Here is a 17663-nt window from a genome sequence, read left to right on the forward strand (position 1 = left end):
GGTACCCGGCAGACAGCCACCCCCTCTTCTGCACCGTGTGGGGTGTACTGTAAGGTACCCGGCCGGCAGCCATCCCCTCTTCTGCACCGTGTGGGGTGTACTGTAAGGTACCCGGCAGGCAGCCACCCCCTCTTCTGCACCGTGTGGGGTGTACTGTAAGGTACCCGGCAGACAGCCACCCCCTCTTCTGCACCGTGTGGGGTGTACTGTAAGGTACCCGGCAGGCAGCCACCCCCTCTTCTGCACCGTGTGGGGTGTACTGTAAGGTACCCGGCAGACAGCCACCCCCTCTTCTGCACCGTGTGGGGTGTACTGTAAGGTACCCGGCAGACAGCCACCCCCTCTTCTGCACCGTGTGGGGTGTACTGTAAGGTACCCGGCAGGCAGCCACCCCCTCTTCTGCACCGTGTGGGGTGTACTGTAAGGTACCCGGCAGGCAGCCACCCCCTCTTCTGCACCGTGTGGGGTGTACTGTAAGGTACCCGGCAGACAGCCACCCCCTCTTCTGCACCGTGTGGGGTGTACTGTAAGGTACCCGGCAGACAGCCACCCCCTCTTCTGCACCGTGTGGGGTGTACTGTAAGGTACCCGGCAGACAGCCACCCCCTCTTCTGCACCGTGTGGGGTGTACTGTAAGGTACCCAGCAGGCAGCCATCCCCTCTTCTGCACCGTGTGGGGTGTACTGTAAGGTACCCAGCAGGCAGCCACCCCCTCTTCTGCACCGTGTGGGGTGTACTGGGAGGTACCCGGCCGGCAGCCACCCCCTCTTCTGCACCGTGTGGGGTGTACTGTAAGGTACCCGGCAGACAGCCACCCCCTCTTCTGCACCGTGTGGGGTGTACTGGGAGGTACCCGGCCGGCAGCCATCCCCTCTTTGCACAAAGCCCGGAGTTGAGGATGGACGCTGACTGGGTGCCTTGTCCTTTGCGGAAGCCCGTGTCTTTACTGAGTGTCTGCACAGAGTGCTGAATGGGCACTGACTGTATGCGTGTAAAGCACTGACTGAATGCATGTAAAGCATTGACTGAATGCATGTAAAGCATTGACTGTATGCATGTAAAGCATTGGCTGTATCCATTAATGCATGTAAAGCATTGACTGAATGCATGTAAAGCATTGACCGTATGCATGAAAAGCGTTGACTGTATCCATTAATGCATGAAAAGCATTGACTGTATACATGAAAAGCGTTGACTGTATCCATTAATGCATGAAAAGCGTTGACTGTATACATGAAAAGCGTTGACTGTATACATGAAAAGCGTTGACTGTATCCATTAATGCATGAAAAGCGTTGACTGTATCCATTAATGCATGAAAAGCATTGACTGTATACATGAAAAGCGTTGACTGAATGCATGAAAAGCGTTGACTGTATGCATGTAAAGCATTGGCTGTATGTATGAAAAGCGTTGACTGAATGCACGCAAAGCATTGACTGTATGCATGAAAAGTGAAACTGGCAGTGATGTCATCAGGCAACAGTGTAAATGTGCAGTGCTGTACTGTGATGTAAGCTCAGAACAACCATCACCTGGTCAGTACTGTGATATGGGAGCTGAGAACAACCATCACCTGGTCAGTACTGTGATGTGGGAGCTCAGAACAACCATCACCTGGTCAGTACTGTGATGTAAGCTCAGAACAACCATCACCTGGTCAGTACTGTGATGTGGGAGCTCAGAACAACCATCACCTGGTCAGTACTGTGATGTGGGAGCTCAGAACAACCATCACCTGGTCAGTACTGTGATGTAAGCTCAGAACAACCATCACCTGGTCAGTACTGTGATGTGGGAGCTCAGAACAACCATCACCTGGTCAGTACTGTGATGTAAGCTCAGAACAACCATCACCTGGTCAGTACTGTGATGTGGGAGCTCAGAACAACCATCATCTGGTCAGTACTGTGACAGGGGAGCTCAGAACAACCATCACCTGGTCAGTACTGTGATAGGGGAGCTCAGAACAACCATCACCTGGTCAGTACTGTGACAGGGGAGCTCAGAACAACCATCACCTGGTCAGTACTGTGATGTGGGAGCTCAGAACAACCATCACCTGGTCAGTACTGTGATAGGGGAGCTCAGAACAACCTTTCTATGCCAGGTGCCAAAGCCAGGGATGTCTACCCCGCATGGTCTGTACAACTACCAGCAGGGATGACGTGGACAGCCCCCCGGAATCTTGGTTTACCTGCCTGACAATGAGGTTTGTTGTATAGAGCTCTCTGTCTTTGTTTGTATTTACCTGCCTGATAATGAGGTTTGTTGTATAGAGCTCTCTGTCTTTGTTTGTATTTACCTGCCTGATAATGAGGTTTGTTGTATAGAGCTCTCTGTCTTTGTTTGTATTTACCTGCCTGATAATGAGGTTTGTTGTATAGAGCTCTCTGTCAGTATTTACCTGCCTGATAATGAGGTTTGTTGTATAGAGCTCTCTGTCAGTATTTACCTGCCTGATAATGAGGTTTGTTGTATAGAGCTCTCTGTCAGTATTTACCTGCCTGATAATGAGGTTTGTTGTATAGAGCTCTCTGTCTGTCAGTATTTACCTGCCTGATAATGAGGTTTGTTGTATAGAGCTCTCTGTCAGTATTTACCTGCCTGATAATGAGGTTTGTTGTATAGAGCTCTCTGTCAGTATTTACCTGCCTGATAATGAGGTTTGTTGTATAGAGCTCTGTCAGTATTCACCTGCCTGATAATGAGGTTTGTTGTATAGAGCTCTCTGTCTGTCAGTATTTACCTGCCTGATAATGAGGTTTGTTGTATAGAGCTCTCTGTCTGTCAGTATTTACCTGCCTGATAATGAGGTTTGTTGTATAGAGCTCTCTGTCAGTATTTACCTGCCCGATAATGAGGTTTGTTGTATACAGTCTTTGTCAGTATTTACCTGCCTGATAATGAGGTTTGTTGTATAGAGCTCTCTGTCTGTCAGTATTTACCTGCCCGATAATGAGGTTTGTTGTATAGAGCTCTCTGTCTGTCAGTATTTACCTGCCTGATAATGAGGTTTGTTGTATAGAGCTCTCTGTCAGTATTTACCTGCCTGATAATGAGGTTTGTTGTATAGAGCTCTCTGTCAGTATTTACCTGCCTGATAATGAGGTTTGTTGTATAGAGCTCTCTGTCAGTATTTACCTGCCTGATAATGAGGTTTGTTGTATAGAGCTCTCTGTCAGTATTTACCTGCCTGATAATGAGGTTTGTTGTATAGAGCTCTGTCAGTATTTACCTGCCTGATAATGAGGTTTGTTGTATAGAGCTCTCTGTCTGTCAGTATTTACCTGCCTGATAATGAGGTTTGTTGTATAGAGCTCTCTGTCAGTATTTACCTGCCTGATAATGAGGTTTGTTGTATAGAGCTCTGTCAGTATTTACCTGCCTGATAATGAGGTTTGTTGTATAGAGCTCTCTGTCAGTATTTACCTGCCTGATAATGAGGTTTGTTGTATAGAGCTCTCTGTCAGTATTTACCTGCCTGATAATGAGGTTTGTTGTATAGAGCTCTCTGTCAGTATTTACCTGCCTGATAATGAGGTTTGTTGTATAGAGCTCTGTCAGTATTTACCTGCCTGATAATGAGGTTTGTTGTATAGAGCTCTCTGTCTGTCAGTATTTACCTGCCTGATAATGAGGTTTGTTGTATAGAGCTCTCTGTCAGTATTTACCTGCCTGATAATGAGGTTTGTTGTATAGAGCTCTGTCAGTATTTACCTGCCTGATAATGAGGTTTGTTGTATAGAGCTCTCTGTCAGTATTTACCTGCCTGATAATGAGGTTTGTTGTATAGAGCTCTCTGTCAGTATTTACCTGCCTGATAATGAGGTTTGTTGTATAGAGCTCTCTGTCAGTATTTACCTGCCTGATAATGAGGTTTGTTGTATAGAGCTCTCTGTCAGTATTTACCTGCCTGATAATGAGGTTTGTTGTATAGAGCTCTCTGTCTGTCAGTATTTACCTGCCTGATAATGAGGTTTGTTGTATAGAGCTCTCTGTCAGTATTTACCTGCCTGATAATGAGGTTTGTTGTATAGAGCTCTCTGTCTGTCAGTATTTACCTGCCTGATAATGAGGTTTGTTGTATACAGTCTTTGTCAGTATTTACATGCCTGATAATGAGGTTTGTTGTATAGAGCTCTCTGTCAGTATTTACATGCCAAATAATGAGGTTTGTTGTATAGAGCTCTCTGTCAGTATTTACCTGCCTGATAATGAGGTTTGTTGTATAGAGCTCTCTGTCTGTCAGTATTTACCTGCCTGATAATGAGGTTTGTTGTATAGAGCTCTGTCAGTATTTACCTGCCTGATAATGAGGTTTGTTGTATAGAGCTCTCTGTCTGTCAGTATTTACCTGCCTGATAATGAGGTTTGTTGTATAGAGCTCTCTGTCAGTATTTACCTGCCTGATAATGAGGTTTGTTGTATAGAGCTCTCTGTCTGTCAGTATTTACCTGCCTGATAATGAGGTTTGTTGTATAGAGCTCTCTGTCAGTATTTACCTGCCTGATAATGAGGTTTGTTGTATAGAGCTCTCTGTCTGTCACAACCCATAAGGGGTTGCGCATAAACCTCCCGCACCTTCCCAGACTAACTAACACCCCGACAACACAAAACACAAAGACATAGATGATTCAACTCAGTTCTTTACTATTGTTGCACTTGGAATATCCTGGTCCAGACACACAAATTGAAACACGTAACTACAACACTAATTATACCATAGTAGCATGACACGACACAGTAAGTCCTAGTAACGGCAGCACAGATCTACGCGAAAAAAATGTCAGTTCACTTGAACCAAAATCAAGTTCGTCCATTGAAGACCAGGGTCGCTGAACCGGCCTCAGTCACATGCCTGCAGAATCGGTGAGGGTGGAACGGGATGAGGGACTGTGGGTGAGGATGTTGGAAATATGAGTTGGGGGGAAGGAGTGGAAGTGAGGGAATTTGGAAAGGACAGGGCTGAAGGGGAATGACTGTAGAGGCGAATCCTGGAGTCCCGTCGGGGTGGCAGTCAGGGGGAACCCACAGGAAAAAGTCAAGGGAACAAATCTGTAACAAGACTCCCATGTCTCTGTAGACAGTGCTCTAACTCGTTATGAAAGAGTACCCCTCCCCCTCCCTTTCCTTAAGCAATACACATTACGCAAGTAGGCGATTAAGTGGATATTGATGCAGTCGCTTCCACACAACTACCAATGACAAAAAGTACAGGAACCGCCCATTATTGTTTCTCATAATTAAGGAGTTAAACCTGCATATAATACGCAAGACACATTTACCCTAAATGACAATTTGTCGTTATTTATAATGCTAGTTTCGAACTGCAGAAACAAAACTCAATGAGGTAATATTACAAATCATTGTACTACATTTCCAACACGACACAAAATGTTTGGGGAAATTTAGACACAGTTTTCATTGTAAAGAAGGTATATTTGAAACAATAAATCGAGCCGAATAAATGTCAAAATAACACACTTAACAACCTTATCAATTCCCTCCAAAATATCTAGAAATAAAAGAATACTGGATTTAAAAGATTTCCGTTAAAACAATCCCAAAAATACAACCACCAAATGTCACAACTTACGACACTAACACCACGAGGACAAACTAACTATACAACTCCCCCCCTCACCTGTCACCAGGCAGGAATCAGGCTCACCACTGGCCCAGGAGAGAACACGAAACACAGATCCACACAGAGGCAGAAGGGGGTCACACCAGAACCGAACCCCACGACTGTCCAAGAGGGCACCCAACAGCTCACTTGCTGGAACGGCGACCCTTCTCCTTCCTAAGCTCGGCACCAAAGGCAATCCAAAACTCTCCCTTTACAACGACGTCAAGAGTTCAGAGCGAGAATGACTAAGGACATGTCAGACACACATCACAACAGATTCACGTGCATCAGTTCGGAACAGAACTGAGCACACAAGAGAACGACAGAGCACAAAGGGGGAGAGAGAAGGAGGGAGAAAGGGAGAGGGGAAAGGGGGAGGAGGGAAAGGGAGAGGAAGGGGAGAGGAGGGGAAAGGAGACGAACACACGCACAAATGAATGCCACGAGCCGTGACACTGTCTTTGTCAGTATTTACCTGCCTGATAATGAGGTTTGTTGTATAGAGCTCTCTGTCAGTATTTACCTGCCTGATAATGAGGTTTGTTGTATAGAGCTCTCTGTCAGTATTTACCTGCCTGATAATGAGGTTTGTTGTATAGAGCTCTCTGTCTTTGTCAGTATTTCCCTGCCTGACATTGAGGCTGAGCTGCAATACAGCTGACCTGACTGTTTCTTTGAATACTTGTCCCCGTGTATCTTCATCGTCATCGTCATCATCATCGTCATCATCATCATCATCAGTCCCATTACTTGTACAGTCATCATGGGCGCGCAGAGCAGAAGAGGGTGACGTCATTCTCTAAGTCGATTTGTTGGTGGTTTCTGACGGGCCAGGCCTGGTCATGTCTGTGTGGTCCATCACCTTGGTGTCACCCCCATCTGCGTCACCCGCCATAGTGCCTTGCAGGATGGTCTTTCGTCACGTAGACAAAGCACGTTCGATTATGCTGCTTGACGGAACTGAGGAGAGGTTCTTAACACACTGAAAGTCTCATTCATTTATTTTGCCCCTGTAAGATATGCAGGGTAACTTGTTCTTAACAGGCTGCAATACTCATTCATTCGTTTTGTCTTTGTAAAATATGCAGAGTTGGCTGAAAGACTCATTCGTTCGTTTCGCCTCTGTGTAAGATATGCAGAGTAACTTGTTCTTAAAAGACTGAAGGACTAATTTATTCGTTTTGCCTCTATGTAAGTTATCAGAGTAACGTGTTCTTAAAAGACTGAAAGACTAATTTATTTGTTTTGCCTCAGAGTTGGAAATGCAGAGTAACGTGTTTCTAAAAGACTGAAAGACTAAAATTTATTATTTGTTTTGTCTCTATGTAAGATATGCAGAGTAACTTTTTCAAACAGTTGGTATCCAAAGCCTGGGTTCGTTTTGCAACCCAAGCCAGTCGTGTCCAGATGACACACAACTGAGCTCCAGAGACTTGAAGAGCTTGTGCTTTGTGGGGAAGCTGATATTGTTTTTACATACCCTGTTGAGTCTGACCACGGCTGCTGTGGTGAAAGCAGATGTCAGCTGGGCATGTGCGATCTTTAGACAGCGTTGTTCCCATAATATCGTGTAAAACTGGGCACGTCTTCTCCTCACTTCCTGTTTGGTGATGTTTTCATCGTGTTTCTTCTGCCGTTTACCATGCCTTTGATTTCCTGTTTGGTGATGTTTTCATCGTGTCTCTTCTGCTGTTTACCATGCCTTTGATTTCCTGTTTGGTGATGTTTTCATCGTGTTTCTTCTGCCGTTTACCATGCCTTTGATTTCCTGTTTGGTGATGTTTTCATCGTGTTTCTTCTGCCGCTTACCATGCCTTTGATTTCCTGTTTGGTGATGTTTTCATCGTGTTTCTTCTGCTGTTTACCATGCCTTTGATTTCCTGTTTGGTGATGTTTTCGTCGTGTTTCTTCTGCTGTTTACCATGCCTTTGATGTTGCCATGCAGACTTCCATGGCTCTTGCAACTATTCTGTTGGACAGATCTTTGACCTAGTTGTTGCTGTTCATCACTGGAGTCTGCAGACGGCCTGATACTATGACGGTGCAGTGGTGGCAGCGGAGGGTCTTTTGCGAGATTTCTGACAAGAAAAGTTTTAGAAGTGGTGGAGAGAGCAGACTTTTTTGTCTTCGTCACGGTGGCTGGTTTGTTCAGATTTTTATACAATGAACAGAAATGTGTCTGTTGGCTTGTTTTGACGTTTTTGTCAGGCTGTCATACACATACATTTAGTTTCTCTTTGCATCAAGGCACATATGGTTAATACCATTCCATCCGGCTATTTGGTTGATGCTTTCTTGTGATTTTGATGCTGATACATTATTTTGTAGAAGTGGTTCCGCGACTAAACCATTATTGTCGTTAGTAGGGGGCTTAGTAAGTGGTGTCCTAAGTACGTTAAATCAGAACAGGCACCACTGAACACCACCGAAGTGACTCAGCAGCAGTACAGGGTCTTCTCTGGTGTGTGGCCTCCTGGCGACCTAAATCGATGGTTCCCTGCGCACTCCTGACGCTGGAACTGTGACGGATGAACCCGGGTGTGGCCCTGTATGGAGGAATCTAAATGAGCGGCGTGGGAGTAATGCCACTGAAACGGTGCAGATGATGGGGCAGCACACACACACACACACACACACACACACACACACACACACACACACACACACACACACACACACACACACACACACACACACAAGTCTACAGCTTTGTCTGGATCAGTGATGTGTTTGGGTAAATCAGAAATTCGGTAAAACGATACGAATGTACTATTCCTAAAGTTTGGCGAAAAGCAGCTGCCGTCGCGGTGGTTAGCGTCGCGGACTGACAGGTGGGAAGACGCAGGTTCGATTCCCGCCGGAAGTGGGTTCTTTTTCGGCCTCCAGCCAGCTCCTACCCTGAAGTGAGTGTACTGTGGGCTGCAGCCAGCTCCTACCCTGAAGTGAGTGTACTGTGGGCTGCAGCCAGCTCCTACCCTGAAGTGAGTGTACTGTGGGCTGCAGCCAGCTCCTACCCTGGGGTGAGTGTACTGTGGGCTGCAGCCAGCTCCTACCCTGAAGTGAGTGTACTGTGGGCTGCAGCCAGCTCCTACCCTGAAGTGAGTGTACTGTGGGCTGCAGCCAGCTCCTACCCTGAAGTGAGTGTACTGTGGGCTGCAGCCAGCTCCTACCCTGGGGTGAGTGTACTGTGGGCTGCAGCCAGCTCCTACCCTGAAGTGAGTGTACTGTGGGCTGCAGCCAGCTCCTACCCTGAAGTGAGTGTACTGTGGGCTGCAGCCAGCTCCTACCCTGAAGTGAGTGTACTGTGGGCTGCAGCCAGCTCCTACCCTGAAGTGAGTGTACTGTGGGCTGCAGCCAGCTCCTACCCAGGGGTGAGTGTACTGTGGGCTGCAGCCAGCTCCTACCCTGAAGTGAGTGTACTGTGGGCTGCAGCCAGCTCCTACCCTGGGGTGAGTGTACTGTGGGCTGCAGCCAGCTCCTACCCTGAAGTGAGTGTACTGTGGGCTGCAGCCAGCTCCTACCCTGAAGTGAGTGTACTGTGGGCTGCAGCCAGCTCCTACCCTGGCGTGAGTGTACTGTGGGCTGCAGCCAGCTCCTACCCTGAAGTGAGTGTACTGTGGGCTGCAGCCAGCTCCTACCCTGAAGTGAGTGTACTGTGGGCTGCAGCCAGCTCCTACCCTGGGGTGAGTGTACTGTGGGCTGCAGCCAGCTCCTACCCTGAAGTGAGTGTACTGTGGGCTGCAGCCAGCTCCTACCCTGGGGTGAGTGTACTGTGGGCTGCAGCCAGCTCCTACCCTGAAGTGAGTGTACTGTGGGCTGCAGCCAGCTCCTACCCTGGGGTGAGTGTACTGTGGGCTGCAGCCAGCTCCTACCCTGAAGTGAGTGTACTGTGGGCTGCAGCCAGCTCCTACCCTGAAGTGAGTGTACTGTGGGCTGCAGCCAGCTCCTATCCTGAAGTGAGTGTACTGTGGGCTGCAGCCAGCTCCTACCCTGAAGTGAGTGTACTGTGGGCTGCAGCCAGCTCCTACCCTGAAGTGAGTGTACTGTGGGCTGCAGCCAGCTCCTACCCTGAAGTGAGTGTACTGTGGGCTCAGATCGTATCGTATCGTTTACTCGTTTTGTCACAACAGATTTCTCTGAGTGAAATTCGGGCTGCATTCCCCAGGGAGAGTGCCGCCCATTTTCTGCCAGCAATTTTATTTGTTTTCCTATCGAAGTGGATTTTTTCTGCAGAATTTTGCCAGGGATAACCCTTTTGTTGCCATGTGTTCTTTTACGTGCGCTCACGGGACCTCAATTTATCGTCTCATCCGAATGACTAGCGTCCAGACCATCACTCAAGGTCTAGTGGAGGGTGAGAAAATACTGACGACTGTGGGATTCAAACCAGTGCATTCAGATTCTCTCGCTTCCTAGGCGGACGCGTTACCGCAAGGCCAACACTCCACTGTTTGATGGGAAGACATGGACCACACAGCAGATTGTTATCCACTTCACGGTGCTCCTTTGGGTGTATTGCGAAAATTTCCTGATCAGCACTGAAATTGCTCGTAATTCTCCTCTGAAGTATAAGTACAGACTTGTCACGTAGTCCCAAACCAAAAATGGACCTCCATAGCAATATAAGCATCATTATCAGCCTTCTCTTCCATCATTAATAAAACAAAATGTCTCAAAGTCTGTGACCTTTCGTGCTCTGCTCTCATGGTGTGATCAGTTTCGATCCCCCACCACTTCCGTGCATGAGATGAGTCTTGTTAATGTCTTCAGTGTTGGGAGATTCATTGGTGACTGTCGTTAGACCCACGTGGTGGCAGTCTCTTTTCTTGGGTAGAGGGACGCTCACTTGGTCTGGCTCCGCGACTGAGCCATTATTGTCGTCAGCAGGGGGCTCAGTAGATGGTGTCCTAAGTGTGTTCAATCAGACCTACCATCGATGATTCCCTATGATCTACCGACGATGTGACTGTAGACGAACCCGGGTGTGGCTGTGAATGAGGGACTAAAACAGTGCAAATGAAGGCACAAAAAAAAGAAAAGAAAAAAACAGAAGAAGCGAAAACCAAAACCACATAAGAAAGTTACTGGCTTCCATGTTCTCATCCACACTAAAGAGTACAAGGTTATGTAGAATAGTAACATTACAGAGTCGCAATGCACATGAAATATTTTCCAAGGAATTTCGAAGTGTCCTGTTACCCTGTTACTCTGTGTGTGGTCTGTAGCATGTCCTGCTACTCTGTGTGTGGTCTGTAATATATCCTGTCATCCCAGTGCCCTGTATGTGTTCCGTACCATTCGTGTTAGCCAGGTGCTCAGTAACATGTCATGTAATCCCTTTGTATATGTGGTATTGAACATGTCCAGCTGGAGGGACACTGCAGGCTGATGTCAACTACACATCACCAACTGCTTCACCACGGTATGCGTCGTCCTTGGCTGTGACATCACCACACAACTCCACATCATCATCACGTGTGCCAGGGCAACATATCCTTCATGCACCAAAAGGGATCATACAGCTGGACAGACACACCATGGCCCCCGTGACGTGGACGTTGTTAGTACCTCCTGATCACGGCACTGTGATACACGTGAAACAAATGCGTCTGGACTATCCGACCTGCTTACGACTATACAGCTGGAACACTAACAATGATTTTACCAAGATGGAAGAAATTCTTGTTTGGACAGGTATCCCCACACGTCGCCTGAAAATGATCAGGGGTGGGGTACATTTTAAATTTGAAAGCTCCCCAAACTCTCCTTTCATGCCGCGTGTTCTTATCGTTTATAGAGTTCACCCTGTGGGCAAACTTCCTCGGGAAATCCAAGTAGAAAGCTTTTTTGCACCAAGCAGAGTGATGTTCAACTGTTCAACAAGCACTCCAGTGCCTGAGGCAATGGCCTGTGATGGTGTGAAGCATTGCATTGACGATGAAGATGAAAACGAATGTGAATACAGACAACAGGGGTGTGGGAACTGGGTTCCATACCGTAAATGGTGTCTTCAGTTACATGCAGTTGTTGGTGCACTGGGGCAAATTGCCGGCCATGATGTTGTCACGTCACACACAAACACAGAAAAGATGTGTCAAGATAAATATGGAGCAACACTTGCTTCCCTCCCTGATAAAGAAGGTATTCACCTCGTAGAAAAGATGATCTGGCAGAGTGGAGCAACTAGCATTCCAATAAATCTCCGAAAGGTTAAACCAGTGTCTAAGAAGCACCAGCATCTGTACCGTTTTCTGTGGCAGTGGGGAGCAGAAGGGAGTGCTATAGCTTATGAACAAACAGAGATCCAGAGAAAAGGAACAATGCTTGACTGTGCAGTAATGAGGGTCTACCCATACGTCAAGATCATTCCCAGCATGTGTCACCAACCTTATGATCAACCGGATGCCTATGTGTGCATGCGAACAAATCCAAGTTCTGCAGATACTGACACCAAACAAAGTCACGGTTTACATCCAGCAGAAGTAACACCCAGTGTACAGCAGTTCTTAACCAAACAATGTAAAGATGGGTCTGTTGTGCAGATCTTCCATCAGTGTCAGTGGAAGGGCAATGTCCTGTCCACACAGTGGTCCCCCAACCACTTCCCTCTGTTCCACTGTCGGTATGGACCACCTGTACACTACAGCTTGGTCTGTGATGGACTCCGGGACTGTGCAGATGGTAGTGATGAAGCAGATTGTTTGTTTCCACAACGTTTGAGTAAAAACGACAGCTTTTTTATTTGTAAGAATCATCAAGTGGTTTCATCTTCCAGGCGCTGTGACGGTATTCCACATTGTATTGATAGTACAGATGAGGAAGACTGCAACAGGTGTAGAGATATTAAGTGTTTTGAAGTAGGCTGTGTCCCATGTAGTTATTCTGGTTATTTTAAGAGCTGCACTGCTACCACCCCGTTTAATGAAGGTTTCTGGTTTGGCATTTTTAATCTTATATATCTGGATGGTTATGGTATGTCAGGAAAGAAAGTTATCAAGGAGTCAGCTGCAATCTCCAAAGGCCATTTTCTCTGCAGTGATCAGTTTTATATACCATCATTTTTGGTTATTAATGGAGAGATAGACTGCCCTCATGGTGAAGATGAGAATATTCTACATGAAAATTTCACTTGCCCCGGGTATTACAGATGTCAGTACAGTGGTATCTGTGTACACCCTGATTATGTGTGTGATGGACTCCCTCACTGCCCCAACAAGGATGACGAGAAATACTGCAGTGTGTCTCACCCATCAAACTGCACGTGTGAAGGCTTTGCTTGTTCATGCCACGCTCTGCCTTGGCCCCTGTCTGACGTTTGGTATCTGAGGTATTTGGATCTCAGTGGTGTAGAAAAACCAGTTATTGGTGAATTGTTTATGCTGGAATTTCTACAGTTTCTGAACATATCATTTTGCAGACTGAGCAACGCCACTCTCGTGGGTATGCCACAGCTAAAGATTGTGGACATAAGCTACAATGCATTGTTTGGATTGACATCCATGGTGATGAACAACCTGACAGGTCTGACACATCTGAACCTTTCTGGCAACCCTTTGGTCAGCAAAGTGGATTCTGCCTTTTCTTCTTTCGTGTCACAGTCTGGGTTGATGCACATTCAGCATCTGGTTCTGGTGAACGTACACATTGATCAAATTGAGGACAACACCCTGTGTGTTCTGTCTGACCTACAAAGTCTGGACATGAGAAATAACAAGCTTTCACATTACAAGGAAAATGTCTTTCGGGGCTTAGTTTCTCTGAAACTCTTGCAAGCAGATGATTCCAGATTGTGCTGCTCATACTTTCTGCCACAAATGGCGGAATGCCATGCACCCATTAATGAGCTTTCTTCTTGTGATGGCTTACTAAGGCTTGATCTGTTCAGAATTTTTCTCTGGTTGTTTTCATTACTAGCAACAACTGGGAACATAAGTGTTTTTGTCTATAAAGCAGTTATCCGGAAACCAAAGAGAGTCACAGCTTATCATATACTGGTAAGCCACCTGTGTGTTGCTGACCTGCTGATGGGTGTCAATATGATGATAATTGGCGCTGCTGACATGTACTTCCGAGGTCATTATGTGGCGAATGAAAGAAAATGGAAACAAAGTTATGTGTGCATTGCAACAGGTTTCTTGGCTTTTATATCTTGTGAGGTGTCAGCATTTATTATCAGCTTAATTACATTAGACCGTATGTTGGTGCTTTGCTTTCCTTTCAAATCACACCTGCACCTGAACGCCAAATCCACCACGATGCTGTGCTGTGTTGTATGGGGACTGGGGCTTTCTCTGGCTGTGGTGCCTTTCATTGGTCAGCTAGAATTTTATGGTGAGAGCAGTATTTGCCTCCCTTTGCCTATCACTCGCCACGAATTCACAGGACAGATGTATTCCTTTCTGGTCTTTATTGTCGTGAATTTTCTCCTTTTCTCATTTATTGGAATCGGTCAGCTCGCTATCTACTGGGCGGTACGCCGGGCAAAGGCAGCTGTGAAAACCACACAGCAAGAAGAGCAAAGCACTATTGCTCAGCGTCTGTTCCTGGTTGTCTTCACTGACTTCTGCTGCTGGTTTCCTGTTGGCCTGATGGGCATCCTGGCTTCTTGTGGTGTCCCCATCCCTGGAAGCGTCAGTGTCTGGGTTGCAGTTTTTGTGTTACCCCTCAACTCAGTGCTGAACCCCTTTCTCTACACACTTAGTAGGTTGAAAGAGAGGTGGGACATTATCAAAATTCATCAAAAGTCAAAACGAATCTTGTGCAATCTTAAGGGCGAAATTCCTAAGCTTGCCCCACACATCGTAGAAGAGATAATACTGATATATCTGCGCTCGAATAAAGCTGTCAGGTTCAGGAAGGTATTGGAACAAATGTGCTGTCAAGATCAAAATGAAACTGACATAGAAGCTGGTGTGGACATGTTTGCACTGAGTGAGGAAACCAATACAAGAAAGGGGAAGGAAAGCTGTAGGCAGTAACACCATCTGGCTGATGTTTTGTCTTGACACCATTTATTGTTCGTTGTGTTCCAGCTTTCTTCCAGGGGTGAACATGTATATCTGTCATAAATCGATACATGTTTGTTTTCCTCGTGCATACGATACTTGCAGTGTCTGATTTGCAAAGCTGGGAGTGTAGTGCTATACTTATTTAACGAGTATTGAAGATCTTGGATGAATGGTTGCTATTTCTTTTTCTTTCACTTTTTTCTTTTCATTTTTTATTTTCTTCTGTCTTGAGGCAACAGTGCCAGTCCTGCACCATACAGACCTCCCTCCAGCCCACAACCAGCAGAACACAGTGCCAGTCCTGCACCATACACACCTCCCTCCAGCCCACAGCCACAGCCAGCAGAACACAGTGCCAGTCCTGCACCATACACACCTCCCTCCAGCCCACAGCCAGCAGAACACAGTGCCAGTCCTGCACCATACACACCTCCCTCCAGCCCACAGCCAGCAGAACACAGTGCCAGTCCTGCACCATACAGACCTCCCTCCAGCCCACAGCCAGCAGAACACAGTGCCAGTCCTGCACCATACAGACCTCCCTCCAGCCCACAGCCACAGCCAGCAGAACACAGTGCCAGTCCTGCACCATACAGACCTCCCTCCAGCCCACAACCACAGCCAGCAGAACACAGTGCCAGTCCTGCACCATACAGACCTCCCTCCAGCCCACAGCCACAGCCAGCAGAACACAGTGCCAGTCCTGCACCATACACACCTCCCTCCAGCCCACAGCCAGCAGAACACAGTGCCAGTTCTGCACCATACACACCAGCCCACAGCCACAACCAGCAGAGGAGTGGAACCGTCCAAACAGGAACAACGGAAAAAGCCTAAGAATTGCAAAGTGTCAGTTCTGCCTTCTAAAAGATGCTAGTCGCACCCAACCTATCATCCCGCCCATCCAACCTGCCGTCACAATAACTCATCTGAACTTTGCTCGATTTGATTTAATTACTCCCAAGATATTTCTCATGAACACAACCGTAATGATAGGAACACATATATTCACGGCATCTCTTAATCACCACATAAAATAGTATGAACAGCTACAGCAGAAGACATGGGGAGATCAACCCCCAAACACCTGGTCTGATGTGACTCCCACAGCAGAAGACATGGGGAGATCAACCCCCAGAACACCTGGTCTGATGACTCCCATAGCAGAAGACATGGGGAAATCAACCCCCAGAACACCTGGTCTGATGACTCCCATAGCAGAAGACATGGGGAGATCAACCCCCAGAACACCTGGTCTGATGTGACTCCCACAGCAGAAGACATGGGGAGATCAACCCCCAGAACACCTGGTCTGATGTGACTCCCACAGCAGAAGACATGGGGAGATCAACCCCCAAACACCTGGTCTGATGTGACTCCCACAGCAGAAGACATGGGGAGATCAACCCCCAGAACACCTGGTCTGATGTGACTCCCACAGCAGAAGACATGGGGAGATCAACCCCCAAACACCTGGTCTGATGACTCCCATAGCAGAAGACATGGGGAGATCAACCCCCCAACCACCTAGACGAAATGACTCTCACAGCAGTTGACAGTGTATTGCCAGACAGATACAGGAACAAACAAAAACTGAAACACAACTCACTGACGCGAGATGCTCCGCACGTGAGATTCGGGCCGAACGCGTTGCCTGCCTGCCTGACGGCTTACAAAAATAGGTCAGCTTAGGGGAGTCTCACACTCTGGATATGTCGATGCGTGACACGTACTATACATTCATACTCTTTAGAATGTTCAACATTATACCTTTGACACCATTTTGAGGCCACATTGAACAACAAGCTATGCTGTATCATGTCGAAGGCGAGGGACAGAGAGAGACGCAGACGAAGAGGGTTAATTCATGAAGGCCACAGTCCCATATGAACAAGAGGCGGTGCTATGTAGATATCACCGTCACCGGCAGTAAGCATTCAACTGGTCACCGTTACATGCTCCATTCAATGTTGTCAGGCCCAGTGCTACAAGTTTAGCATTAATTTAAAATATGAATTTACGTGTGTATCCTTAGAACAACGATTACAATTCACTGAACAACTTCTGTAATAAGAAGATTCAATGTTGTCATCTGATCGCTTTGAAGGAGAGATATTAGAATACGGCTAAGGTCACCAGACAAAAATTAATGCAGAGACTACCAAGTTCTAAAATCAGATCGGTTGGACATTCTTCAAGAACAGAAACACTATTATCATAATGAAAAAGAGACTTGAAAGGAGAACCTTCTCGTGATACATAGGTACATATGTAAAGAACATCTTTGAGACATCCAAATAATAGCTTATCAATCATAAAAGCGCATATATTTTCATATTTTATGCGTAATTTGTGTATGAAGGGACATGACTCATTCCTCACTAAACATATTTCAACACCTGCTTCACTCCCTTGCCTGGTGAATTTAATAGCAGGTTTATTATACATTGTATATCCAAGAAAAAATCAATTTTACGATCATCAAATGTTTCGATAAAACACAGAAAATCAAATGACTACACATATGTAAAGAAGTCATTAAACATAAAGTTAGCACGTAAACCACTGACATTCCAAGAAAGAAAGGAAACCGATCTTCAAGTATTTATTTACAGAGGGCTTGACAGTTCGGAAGACCTAAAACTTTGAAAAGAGTTAAGACTGATTCGTATTTTGATTTCTCTCTTTACTGGGATGCAACTGGCCAATATACCCCGTGATTTTACAACTGAAGCATGAGAAATTTCACATGAAGGTGAGTTAACATTTTCTGGGTGCACATTTCCACCTGAGCGTAACATTAAAAATGTTCGTTGCCTGAATCCCCACCTGCTTTACCTGCGGGAACCGGGCGTCTGTTGGAATGATGACCACATGCCTGACGAGCAGCACAACCCAACGCGCTTGCCACCTGACAACAAAGTCACACACAGACACAGATACACACAGATACAGGCATAGACACACAGATACACACACACACACACACACACACACACACAGAGAATTTTTGTTTGTTTGTT

The sequence above is a fragment of the Babylonia areolata genome, chromosome 10, assembly GCF_041734735.1.
Source record: "Babylonia areolata isolate BAREFJ2019XMU chromosome 10, ASM4173473v1, whole genome shotgun sequence".
In the NCBI taxonomy this organism is placed as follows: domain Eukaryota; kingdom Metazoa; phylum Mollusca; class Gastropoda; order Neogastropoda; family Buccinidae; genus Babylonia; species Babylonia areolata.